We start from the raw sequence: 13,792 nt of genomic DNA, 5'->3' as shown, positions 1-13,792 counted from the left end.
TGGGCCGCGCAGAGCCCGCGTCGGCCCAGGGTAGCCAACCTAGAAAAACGCGGGATGGGGCCACAGCCACAGGACCCTGAGGGCAGGAGAAGGGGATCGATGGAGGTGGAAAAAGGTCAGAGGTCAGGTTCGCGCTGAGCCTGGAACCTCCTGAGTGACCATCCCACTCTCTTTATGGGCCGGGTCCCACTTTGGTCCTTGGTTTCACGTCGGTGTTTCTTGGCTGGTCTTAGTGGGAGAGGGAAACTGAGGCAAGACCAGAGGGATTGCTGGGTCCTGGCTGGCCGGGTTGGCTGGTCATCTGCTGTATCCTCTCAGGCCTTGGGTCACCTGATGGCAGCCTGTTGCAGAGGGGTGGGGTGGGGGTGGGGAGGTGGATGGGGAAGATGGATTATGATGGATTATTTGGGGAGGAAACTGTTGTGTCAGATGAGCTCCGCTTTCTAGAGGTGGAAAGGTCCTGCCTTAACCTTTCAGGCGCAGCCAGTCTCCACCCTGCCCCCGTTATTGTTAACATGCTCCCTGCCCTCTCACCCCTGCCTTTTCTGTTCACACTTGATCTTTCAGGGAGGCCTTCAGGGAATGGAAGGAGGGGCCTAGATGCTTCAAAAAGGAGCTCTGAGCAGGGGAGGCCCAGTGTCTGGTGCATCTCGTGCTCTGCTTTTTATTCGCTGAGTGACCTTGGGCAGGTCATGTAACCTCTCTGAGCCTCTGTTTCATTGCAAAGATATTGGAATAAGAAAGTATTATTATGAGGATGAGATGGGATAATGTGTGTGATGTGCCTGACACATGATAGGTGCTCAGAAACATAGCAGGTAATTGATTATTACCAATGGGTTGCTCCGACGGCCAAGTGTTACCTTGGAGAAGGATGCTGATGGAGCAGGCTGGTCTGAGAGGCAATCCACTTCCTCCTGAGTGACCTTGCTCGAGCCAAGTACCCAGCCTTGCTGGGGCCGTCTCATCTGGAAACTCCAGTCTGGAGGGCTCTCCTAGCAGAAGGGCAAAAGACCTGGCTTGCAGGGGCCACATCTGGATAGTTTCTACCTCTTCTAACTTCTGCCTTCCCAACGCTCTCAGTCTTTCCTTCTTCAGGTGCTTCTCTTTCCATCTCCCTGCATCTCCCACCTTGTTCTCTTCATCCAGAGCAGAGTTTTTCCATCCTTAACCCCAGAGCCTTCTGGGGTTCTTGCTCCTCCCCAGTCTATCCCCGCAGCCCTTCCTGCAGTTCTTTCTCTTAATGGTGGACGTTTGTACAGTGCTGTAGGCCTTAGAAAGCACTTCAGCGCATTATCTAATTTTATTCTTTTAATTCTTTTTTTTAGAGTATTATTATTTTATTTTTTTAGTATGTATATTTTTAAATTGTTATTTCCCCAATAGTTTTTTTTTTTCTGCTGTACAGCAGGGTGACCCAGGTACACATACATGTACACATTCTATTTTCTCCCATTATCATGCTTCATCATAAGTGACTAGACAGAGTTCCCAGTGCTACACAGCAGGATCTCATTGCTAATCCATTCCAAAGGCAATAGTTTGCTTCCATTAACCCCAAGCTCCCCATCCATCCCACTCCTTCCCCTTCCCCTTCCCCCTGGCAACCACAAGTCTATTCTCCAAGTGCATGATTGTCTTTAGTCTTTTAATTCTTTAGGAGCATAACATAGGCTGAAAGATCCTCTTGTTTTGCATATAAGGAAACAGAGGCACCCAAAGGTTGAGTGCCTTTTCCAAGGTCTCACAGTATAATTTCTCACCCATCCCTGCCCCTGGGCCTTTGTGCTTCCTTCTTGCCCCTTCTTATCTATGGGCAGGTAGATATTCCTTACCTGCCTCTTCCCCTTTGCCTTCCGTCTCCGAGCGGCGCTGGATGAATGGACAGCAAAGGGTCTCCATGGAGCAAATGGGGGATCCAGAGAGGCTGAGAGGGTGACAGAAGAGGGCTCTTTGTTGTGTAGCAGAGTCCTGTGTGAAGACAGATAGATGCCAAAGGTGACTTTATGGGGGCGGGAGGGGGGTGCGTGCACATGGGCGGTGTAGCCTGCCGGGCAGTTCTCACCTATGCTGGGGATCAGAATACACCAGGCTGCAGGGGCCCTGCTCTGCCCAGCCAAGGAGGCCAACCCAGAGGGGAGAGGCAGACTGGCAGGGCGATGGCTAGACAGACAGACAGGGCTTTTTATAGGATTTTCCCCTATAGGAAATGGGACCCACTGGTGGTGTGAGCTCCACCCAGCTGGCAAGTCTTTCCCCTAAAACCACAGCTCTTGCGACCGCCCTGCCTTTTCCTCCTGCTGGGAAAGGGGCATGTGAGCCCCAGAACACACAGCAGAGCTCTGTACTCTGGATTTTATAACCAGATCAACTCGGAGGTCATCTCGTCCATTCCCCCTGCCTCTAGACGGGATTCCTGAAATCAGTGTTTTTTTGAGCTCTTTCCATGTGCCAGGCATTGTTGTAGGTGAACAAGACAGAGAAGGCCTTTGCCTGCATGGGACTGACATTGTAGCTGGGGAGACAGACAATAAACAGGCAAACAAGTTATGAAGGAAATGAGCTAGAGGGGGGTTAGAGAATGATTAGGCTGAGTGGCCTTGGAAAACTCCTCCAAGGAGGTATTGTGTGAGGTGAGACCCCAGTGATGTCACATGATGATCTGAGAGATGGAAAGAGCTAGTGCAAAGGCCCTGGGGTGAGATGAGCTTGGCATGCTTGAAAGAACGCCACATGGCTGGAGAGTTGTAGGCATTGGAGAATTTTGAGTGTGAGAGACATGACCAGATCTCCACTTCCAGAAGGCCGCTGTGACTTTGAGCAGGCAAAAGGGTAGGAGCAGGGACAGGGGCTGAGAGGCAGCTGATGTTGCCCAGGTAAGAGAGGCTGGCAGCTTAGTCCATGGCACTTGCGGGAAAGACCGTGAGAGGGGACGAGGCCTGGGATGCCTTCCGGGGTAGAGCTTAGAGCCTGGTTAGTGGGTTGGACATTGGGTGTGAGAGAGAGAATGGGCTCAGAGAGGACTCTGAGGTTTTTGGCCAGAGTCCCTGGATACACGTGGTTCCATTTACTGAGATAGATGAAGTGTGTGAGAAGTTTCTAGGGAAGAAGGTGCCAGGATTTCTGCTTTGCTTGGTCTCTTATTTCACACTTCTTTTTCCACACACTGGGGATTCCTTGCTAATGCTGATCCTCCCCTGTCCTCTCAAATTCAGCTCACTCGAGCCACCCCACTAGGAAGTGGCTGGTTCTGAATGTCTAAACATGCCTCCTTCCAGACTATTCTTGCAGCATGAACCCACGACTCTGAGAGGGCTCTGTAATTTATACATCACGATTCAGTATAACCGTTACTCCCAAATTTAGTAGCTTAAAGCACCAACATACAGTTTCTGTGGGTCAGAAATTTAGAAGTGGCTTGGCTGGCTGGTTCTGGCCTGGGGTCTCTCATGAGGTGGCCGTTGAGATGTCCGCTGAGGCTGTAGTCACCTGAAGGCCTGCCAGGCTGGAGGGTCTGCTTCCACGATGGTTCCTTCCTGTGGCTAGCAAGCTGGGGATGGCTTTGGGCTGGAGGTCTCAGTTTCTGGCCACACAGACCTCTCCATAGGACTGCTTGAGTGTCCTCACTGCATGGCGTCTGGCTTCCTCAGAGTGGATGATTCAAGAAAGAGCAAGGTGAGGTAGTTCCCTTGTGGCACAGTGGGTTAAGGATCCGGTGTTGTTGTAGCTGTGGCACCAGTCGCAATTGTGGCTTGGGTTCAATCCCTGGCCTGGGAACTTTCACAAGCTGTGGGTGTGGCCAAAAAAAAAAAAAAGCAAAAAAAGCCAGATGGAAGCCCCAAGTCTTTTGTATACCAGCCTTAGAAGACAAACCTGATTTCTACAATATCCTGTTTGTGGCACACGTCAGCCCCATGAAGTGTGGGAGGGGCCTGTATAGGGACATGAGGACTTGGAGGCAAGAGTCCCTGGAACCATGTGGAGGCCGACGACCCCAGGCTGACTTCCAGCGAGAGAGCAGAACTGATCCGGCTCTTGAGAGGTCTCGAGAGTGGTGGGAAGGGCAAGGGCAGAGGAATCAGACCTAGCTGGGTTTGAACGCCATCCCTGCTGCCTTCCAGCTGTGCGAGCTGGGTCTCTGAGGGTTGAATGCCCATTGTACACAGAAGGCACCTTCTCCTGTCTTGGAACCATAAGCAGAACTGGAAAGAAGCCCAGATATTCTGGGTCCCGTTCTTTGCCACTTGGACCTGCTTGACGGAAAGTGCTCAGCTGGCAGAGGAGGGGCCTTCGTGCTCAGGTCAGAGGAGATGTTAAATCCATGTTTATTGCACTTGGGCCTGTTGAGAGATATGTTGCACCCTCAGCTTCTAGAATCCTGCCTGGCCCTTAGCAGAGGTTCCAAAGAAGAAGAAAAGGAGGGGAATAAAGGAATGTTGAGAAACAAGAAGTTCCTATGTAGGGAGAGGCTGAGGGGGTGGATGAGAGCAGGAAAGAAGAAGCAGCAAACCCATTTAAAAAAAATCCCCCTTCTGGAGTACCTGTTCTGGCTCAGCAGGTTAAGATTCTGACTAGTATCATGAGGATGGGGGTTCTATCCCTGGTCTCACTAAGCGGGTTAAAGGATCCAGCATCGCTGCAAGTCTCGGTGTAGGTCGCAGACATGGCTCGGATCTGACGTTGCTGAGGCTGTGTCGAAAGCCGGCAGCTGCAGCTCTGATTTGACCCCTAGTCTGGGAACCTCCATATGCCATAGGTGTGGCCCTAAAAAGAATAGAAAAGAAAAGAAAATTCCCCTTCAAAAAGCTCTTCTACCTCTTGACACAAAGATGCCCCAAATAATAAATCTAAATGATAAATAAATTTACATTTTCTGAAGTTCCCATTGTGGAGCAGTGGAAACGAACCTGACGAGGAACGCTTAGGTTTCGGGTTTGATCCCTGGCCTCGCTCAGTGGGTTAAGGATCTGGCGTTGCTGTGGGCTGTGGTGTAGGTCTGTAGCTACAGCTCTCATTCCACCCCTGGCCTGGGAACCTCCATATGCCACAGGTGCGGCCCTCAAAGGACAAACGACAAAAAAATAAAAATAAAAAATAAAAATTTACATTTTCTAAGTTGGGTTTTAACTTACATACTATCAAGTACATACACGCTACATGTGTACACATTTATGAGCCAGATCAAGATCTAGAACAGTTCCTGTACCTAGAAGCAGCCCTTATGCCCCCTTCCAATCAATATCCCCCAAAGGTATCAGCGATTAGTTTTGCCTGGTTATGAGCTTCATATAAATTGAATCATGCAGTATGTTTACTTTTGTGTCTGGCTTATTTCACCCCACATTATGTCTGGGAGGCTTATCTGTGTTCTAGAGGGTTGCAGTGGTTCATTCTTTTTTTATTGCTATGTTGTATTCCAGTCTGTGAATAAGCCACAATTTATTTATCCATTCCACTGCTGATTTGGGTTATTTCCAGTTTAGGGCTATTGTAAACAGACCTGCAATGAACAGTTAATCACCTGTATCTACACAGGCCTTTGTAATACACAGAATATTTCCCTTCCCCTTCTTGGTCCTGTGAGGTGGGCAGGACTCATGGGAACCCCATTTTCTAGGTCCAGTGTTGAGCCCCAGGGAGGGTAACCAGCTTGGCTTGGGACACCTTGGCCCAGTGGCTTTCTGGCACTGCCCTGGGATAAATGGACGGGGAGCAGGTGAGAAAGAGAAGTGAGACTGAGAGCCAGCCAGAGAAGGAGACAGAGAGAATTGCTGGGTTCAGGCAACTTACCGTAGCTCAGGGAAACCCCACTCTCCAGCTGTCCCCCTAAATCTCTTGAAGAAGCAAATTCTAAGCCTCCCTTAGTTCCCACCCTTATATCTCATAGAGGTCCTTGTCTGTCCCCCATTTTTTCTCTCCTGTTGCGGATTTAAAAAGAATGGTCCAGGATTTGTCTTCCTCTTTTATTCGAGCACGTGCTCAGTGTGTATATACACAGCAGATTTTCTTCTGTTTTGCTTTTCTCTTCACTCCCCTGCTCTGAGATTCCACAGCCTCCAGAAACATTTCCCCCCCCCACACACACCAGTGGCCTTCCAAGTTCCTGGGCCAGGGATCGAAATGCACCATGGTGGTGACCTGAGCCACAGTGGTAACAATGCCAGGTCCTTAACCACCAGGCTACCAGGGAACTCCGAGACACATCTTATTCACTTACATGTGTACTTAATATTTTAAAGGAGGCTTTAAATTTTAAGCTGGTTTTGGTATTTACAAAAAAGTTGCAAGGATAATAGAGTTTCCTCTAATCCCACTACGTGTTTGAGAAGCCCTTTTTTTTTTTTTGTCTTTTTGCCATTTCTTGGGCCACTCCCGTAGCTTATGGGGGTTCCCAGGCCGGGGGTCCAGTTGGAGCTGTAGCTGCCAGCCTATGCCAGAGCCAGAGCAATGCAGGATTCGAGCTGCGTCTGTGACCTACACCACAGCTCATGGCAACGCTGGATCATTAACCCACTGAGCAATCCCGTTGCGGGATTGAACCCGCAACCTCATGGTTCCTAGTCGGATTTGTTAACCACTGCGCCACGAAGGGAACTCCGAGAAGACCTTTTTTTTCGCTCCTGATTTGTCCCCTTGCTTTGAAATAGCAGCCCCAGCTGACAAGGAAGGCTCCTTCCAGCAAAGTGCTGGTTGTCCATTCCCGGTCCGATAAGAGATGAAAGGGCCCAGGGAACTGCAGGACAGGCCAGTCGGCCAGGGCCACACCTCTGCCTCCGGGCAGCCCCTTCTCACCTCGCTTCCTTTAGCTCTCTTACCCTTTTCCTAGACCTGCTTCCCTGCCCTAAGCGCCAGGGGCGAGGAGGAGGCCGCAGCAATGACTTGATCTCCTCCCCTGTACCAGAGGGTTTAAATCCCATCACCTAAGCTTGAAAAGAAAGGAAATCCCATAATTAACCTCCATCTTTCAGTCACATTACCCATTGCTTTTCCCTGCTCCCTCATAAACACACCTGCAGCCCCCCCCTTCACAGTTGTGGTGGAGGCTTATATTCTGCTACTGGGTAGCCAGGTAAGTGGGAGGAGGTTCACGGCTCTAAGATCCATCCGTTACTCTGAGCCTGGTAGAAAATTTAAGTTCTTTGGTCTCGGAGACAGACGATTGAGTTTAAATGCTGACTATGTCCACAACTGGCTGTGTGACCCTGGGCAAGGTACTTAGCCCCTCTGAGCCCCAGGTTCCTCATCTGGAACACAGGGATTATGGTAAGACCTATCCTGAGAGGGCTCTTGTGAGCACTGAGCATGACAGCCTAACTAAAATGCCAAGCTCAAAATAGAGTGGTCAGAAAATGGCTAATATTTATTATTTTGCATTCCTCCTGCTGTCTTCTCACTCATCAAAGGTGGAGAGAATGTGAGACACCAGCCAGGCATGCTGAGGGCACTGGTGTCAAGCAAGACTAGATGCTTGCATGTGTTTTGCTTCTCTTCTCTCTCACGATCAAAGAAGAATGAGGAAACAGATGCAGGCGAATAGAATGTCTTTTGCTTGTTTGTTTGCCTCCAGGCACCTGAGATCTGTAGCAGTGGTTCCAGACCTTGTTGGTACATTAGAATCGCTAGGGTGCTTTAAAAATACTGATGCCTAGTTCTCCTCCCAGGGATTCTGATTGAACTGGTAGAGGGGCATGACCTGGGCACTGGGATTTTTGGAAAGTGGCAACCAGAGGCGGGAGGGTAAAGCGGTACAACCATTCTGGAAAACGGTTTGGCACTTCCTTATAAAGTTAAACGTACCTTTGCCCTATGATCCAGCAATTCCATGCCAGGGTATTTACCCATGAGAAATGGAAACATGTCCACCACTCATGGCAGCTTTATTCACAACGGCCCCAAACTGGAAAAATGCAAATAGTCAACAAGAGTTGAATGGACAAATTGTGGAATAAAGGTCCAGTGGAGTACTACTCAGTGATAGAAATGAGTAAATTACTGTTACACACAGCATTGCAGATGAATCTCAAAAACACTGTGTTTAGTGGAAGAAGCCAGACACAAAAGAATACATACTGGGGGATTCCATTTTTTTTTTTTTTTTTTTGGCTGTGCCTGTGGTATGTGGAAGTTCATGGGCCAGGGATCAAACCCACACCACAACATTGACCTCGGGCCACTGCAGCAACAATGCTGGATCCTTAACCTGCTGTACCACAAGGGAACTCCCTGAATGATTCCATTTTTATGAAATTCTTTCTTTTTTGTTTGTTTTTTTTTTGTCTTTTGTGTTTTTAGGGCCGCACCTGGGGCATATAGAGGTTCCCAGGCTAGGGGTTGAAACGGAGCTACAGCTGATGGATTACACTACAGCCACAGCAACACGGGATCTGAGCCACATCTTCGACCTACACCACAGATCGAGGCAGTGCCAGATCCTTAACCCACTGAGCAAAGCCAGGGGTTGATCCTGCGTCCTCATGGATGCCAGTCAGATTCATTTCCGCTGAGCCATGACGGGAACTCCATTTTTATGAAATTCTCGACAAGGCAAAACTCTTGTGACAAAAAGCAGATTAGTCCTTTCCTGGAACTGGGGGCTGGGCGGTGGGAAGACTGACTGCAAAGGGTGTGAGGGAACTTTTCTGGGTGATACAGATGTTCTTTGTCATGATTGTGGTTGTGCTTATCCAGAGTCCACATTTGTCAAACTCACTGAGCTATATCCTTAAAAGGGATACTCTTCCTCTATATAAGTTATATCTCAGTAAAGTTGATTGAAGTAAAACCTCCCAGGTGAGTACTCTGTGCAGCCAGAGTTGAGAACCGCTGGTCTGCAGCTCCCAAAGACCCGTCTCTGTCCTTTCTGTCGTGGTCAGCACCTAGCACAGTGCCAAGGGTGTGATGGCGCTTTATTCAGATTGTTCATTGCCATTGCGTAGAAATACAAGTAATGTTTTTATACTGAAGATTTACCCTTCACGAGTTTTGTGAACTCGTTTATTAACTCTAATGGTTTTAAAAATGGATTCCTTAGAGTTTTCTGTATACATGACCATGTCATCTGTGAATAGAGATAGTTTTACTTCCTTTCCAACCTGAATGGTTTTTATTTCCTTTTTTAATTGCCCTGGTTAGAACCTCCAGTACAGTGTTGACCAGAAGTGGCCAGAGCAGAAACCCTTATCTTGTTCTTGATCTTAGAGAAAAGCATGCAGTCTTTAACCATTAAGTATGATGTTAGCTGTGGGGTTTTTCATAGATGCCCTTTATCACATGGAGGATATTTCCTTCTATTTCTAGTTTGTCGAGTGTTTTTAAAATCAGAAAATAGCATTGGATTTTGTCAAATCTATTCCTGCATCTCTTGAGATAATCTTGTGGTTTTTGTTTTTTACTTCTATTGGTAATATGGTATATTATTACTGTAATTGATTTTTATTTTTTAATTATTTTTTGCTTTTTTTTTTTTAAGGGCTGCACCCGCAGCCTATGGAGGGTGCCAGACTAGGGGTCAAATCGGAGGTGCAGCTGCCGGCCTATGCCACAGCCACAGCAACATCTGATCCGAGCCACATCTGTGACCTCCACCACAGCTCATGGCCAGATCCTCAGCCCACTGAGCAAGGCCAGGGATTGAACCCACAATCTCATGGTTCCTAGTCAGATTCGTTTCCCCTGCGCCATGATGGGAACTCCTGTAATTGATTTTTTAATTAATTTTTTAACAATCTTACATTCCCGGGACATTTTGCATTTCATCATGATGTATTCTTACTACTATATGTTGCTGGATTTGGTTTCTACTATTTTGTTGAGAGTTTTTGCATCTCTGTTCATAAGACATCTTGTGATGTCTTTGTCCCATTTGATATCAAGGTAATAGAATGAGTTGGGACATGTTTGCTCCTCTTCCACTTTTTGAAAGAGTTTGTGAAGAGTTGATATTGATTATTCTTTAAATGTTTGCTAGAATTTGCATGTGAAGTGAATCTGGGCTGGGACTTTACTCTGTGTGTGATGTTTTGATTGCTGATTCAACCTCCTGATTTTTTATAGGTCTATGCATATTTTCTATTTCTTCTTGAGTCAGTTTTGGTAGTTTATGTCTTTCTAGGAATTTGTCCATTTCATTTTGGCTATCTGATTTACTACCATACAGTTGTTCATAATATTCCTTCATTTTTTAAAAAATTCCTGTAAGTTTGGTAGTAATGTCCCCTCTTTCATTTCTGATTCTTGTAATTCAATTTAAGTCTTCTCTCTCTCCCCCCCCCCCCGTTCAGTCTACTAAATGCTTATCAACTTTATTGACTTTTTCAAAGAGCTTACTTTCTCTCTAACTGTTACAGGCTTTTTCACTGTAATCAGTTTGTTTATAGCCACTGTTTGTGTGTCCTCTGCAAGGTGGCTACTTGACATGCATTTCATTGAATCCTTGAAAAACCACCCAAGAAACTGGCCACACTGTTGAATGAGAAAACTGAGATGAAGTGTTTGGCACCAGTCATTCAAATATCAGGCAGTGGACCTGGGGTTCCACTCACACAGGTCTGAGTGTCTGGCTCCAAAGTCTGATAACTTTTCATTACTTCCTTTTCCACTTTCAGCCTCTGTTCTCTGATGCTAAGGCTCATTTTCTGATTTCTAAGAAGAGCCATGGGTCACTATTCCCAGCATCATCTATCGGTGGGCCTCAGCCTCACTTGGTGAGCCTGTTAGGCATATTCCTGCCACCATCCACTTTGGTTCAGTGGGTCTTGGCTTGGGCCCAGGGATTTGCATTATTATCCAACATCCCCAGTGACTTTGATGCTAAGGTCCCTCGATAGCACCTAAATATGTTTGCCCTTGGAAACTCCTCTTCAGCACCAATGGGCACTGCTTCCTCTGGCCTCTGTTTTTCTGGCTTCTGCTTCCCCTGAAGGGGATCATTGAGGATGAGGTAGGTCTTGAGTAGGAAGCCATTTTATCTCTACTTTATAAAAATTTTCGAGTTGTAACACTGCTCACTCGCCATCTTCTTGTATTTCTCTCCAAGAGTGTAGGGCTTTCAGGGGTTAATAACTCAGCTTGTAGTGTGTCATAAGCAGTCAGTGCATGCACACACACACACACACACACACACACACACACACACAGCTCAGGGAGAAAGTGACACTGAGCTGTGACTGGCTTCTCATTTTCCTGGAATGTGGCTCCCAAAAGGTCTCATATTTTTCAGCGTTTCTGATTCTGGGGCTGTGTAAACATCACATGGGGGGTTTGCTGCATCTCAGAGTCTGCAGGAGTTAGGAAGGGGGAGGGTGGGAAGCAGAGCAGGGAAAGAAGGGCAGATGGGAGCTGGAGAACTGGAGCCAGAGAGGGAGATAGGAGAGGGAATTCCTGGGGTCCCGATGAAACAGGACACATGATGAAATATGCAGGAGGAAACAAAGGCCAGTGGTTTCCCACTAAGAAAGAGCATGAGGGATCTGGTGAGGGCTGGGGTCTGTGGTGCAAGAAGAGGGCAGATGGGAGGGTGCAGGTTAGTTCTGTCAGTGGCATTGGGGGGGCATTTTCTGAACCCCTGGTCCATGCCAGCCTCTCCAGATGCTTCTGGCTTTTAGCTTTGGGGGCCTGCAGTGCCTGCTGGAGCTGGCTGAGCAGGGAGAATGAAGAGAGGGGGGCTTCCCCCTCCTGGGCATTGGCCTTTACCTGAGAGAAGCTCCTGGTCCTGTGATGCCTCCAGAGGACCTGACGTTCTCTTCTGCTTGGCTCCCCCTGGGGTCCAAGCCTCAGTCTTAACCTTCCAAGCCTTCCAAGCCACTGACCTCACACCAATACCAGAGCCCAGATGTCCTAGTGGAGCTGGAACCCCTTTGGCCTTGGGCTTGAATGTATCTTGACTTGGGCTTGTAAATGGATCTGCCATTTACATGAGCTGGGTTATGTCAGACAAATCACTCAGCTTCTGAAATGGGCTTCCTCATCGGTATAAGGAAATGCAGTGACATTTATATGTATCAGCCACCTTGCAGGGTTGGTGTGAGGTTTAGCGAAAAGATAGGTAAAATCCTGGCATGTGGTAGGCTCTTTCTCAATAGATGATAAAACTCATTCTATTATTCTGAGACCCAAGGATAACAAACAGCTAAACGGCCCAGAAATCCACCAGGCAACAGGTCTGGCCAGCTCTACGAGAATGGCCATGACCTACACACTCCCTTATTCCCCCACCCCCCCCATTGATTCCTTTGCCCATGGTCACCTACTGGCCCTTTGTGGTCACCTGCTGGCCCCTCGTCCTCCTTTCTGCTCTGCTTCACCTAGGACCTATGAGGCTCCTGCTCTCTCTCTCTGAAGGTTTTGGACCCAGGCTGACAAATGACTTGGCCAGTTGTTCCCCCACAGCCAGCAGGCAGGCGGGAGAGATGTTAGCAGGGGGCCATTAGGAGGAGGGGTGTGTGTGTCCTGGGGCACCGTGAAGCACAGTGCGAGTCACAGATTAACCCCCTGGCCTGTTTCCACCTGCTGGGCCTGGGCACCCAAGCGAGGGTGTCCAGAGGTGTCTGGGTTCAAAGCAGGTGCTGTTCAAGGAAGCAGGGAAGGGAGGTCACCTGTGGGTCATGTGTGATTGGAGGAGCAGCAGCAAAGCACCAGTGCCCTCTCTTGCACTCTGCAAATCACACTGGCTTGAATTCCACCATTAGCCTCTGGCGTACAAAGATCCTCTATCCCAGCACAGACAGGGTCATTTAATCTAATCCTCACAGCAGCACTAAGAGATAGGCTTATAATCCCTTAGGGCACCGAGGAGGAAACAGGCTGAGATGGTTGAGCCCTGTGCTGGGAAGATGGTGGCACCAGGACCCAGGGGTTGAAGGCAGGCTATGGGAGAGTCTCCAGGAGTCTGACATGGAGGTGGTGTGGTGAGAACCCCGACCCCGCGTCTGACTTTCCTTCTTCAGCACTCGCTTACTCTGTAATTGGGCCTTAGTCTGTTTGTGACTCAGGTTCCTGATCTGTAAAAGTCATAAAAATAGCCCCCGCCTCCTAAGATTATTGTGAGAATTAAATGAGTGAATACATCTGAAGTGCCTAGAGCAATAGACCAATACAGGCAGTTATTATTGCAGCTCCCCTGTGAATGGGGTCCCAGGATAGAGACTGCAGTCAGATTGGGTGGAAGAAGTGCTGCTTTACTAAGCCCACCTGGACCTCCAGAGAAAAGACTTGAAATGGTCCTCACTGGACTGGGATGTTTTGTGAGATGGTGAGCTCTCAGCAGCCATCTTGTGTCATGGGGAGGGAGTTTGGACTGGAGGCTGTGAATGTCTCTTTTGTGCTAAGACTTGGGAGTTTGGGAGTCAGAGCTGGATTTGTCTCCTGCTTTCTTAGCTGAATGACCTTGGGCCATTTTCTAAAGTGCTCTGATTCTCAGTTTCTCCTCTATACACTGGGTCATAAAGCCTTCCTTCGGGATTGTGGTAAGGGTTAAATTTGCTAGGTAACAGATAGTGATTTTCAGCTCCTGGTACACAGTAGCCAGTGATTTGTGATAGCTGTGGCTGTGGCGGTGGCATTGTGGTTATTATCTTTAGTTGCTGAGTCTGGCTCTCTCCAGGTGGTGATTCCAGAGCTGGAATATACCTGTGTCACCGTGTTCCCTGGCCAACTGTCTGACCTCCATTTTTATCCTCTGCTGCCGCTGCCTTTTTTTTCCCCTTTAGGGCCAAACCCACAGCATATGGAGGTTCTCAGGCTAGGGGTCAAGTCAGAGCTGTAGCTGCCAGCCTACACCAGAGCCACAGCAACT

General features: G+C 48.3%; 1 protein-coding gene across 7 annotated transcripts in view; it reads left to right on the top strand.

Moving 5' to 3' along the window:
- Positions 1–13,792, top strand: part of TNS1 (tensin 1) — a 209,405-nt gene that overhangs the window by 25,811 nt on the left and 169,802 nt on the right. The window lies entirely within an intron of this gene.

This window comes from Phacochoerus africanus, chromosome 3 (genome assembly GCF_016906955.1).
Source record: "Phacochoerus africanus isolate WHEZ1 chromosome 3, ROS_Pafr_v1, whole genome shotgun sequence".
Classification (NCBI taxonomy): domain Eukaryota; kingdom Metazoa; phylum Chordata; class Mammalia; order Artiodactyla; family Suidae; genus Phacochoerus; species Phacochoerus africanus.
The sequence above is the reverse complement of the archived record's forward strand: the minus strand, read 5'-3'. Positions and strand labels throughout refer to the sequence as shown.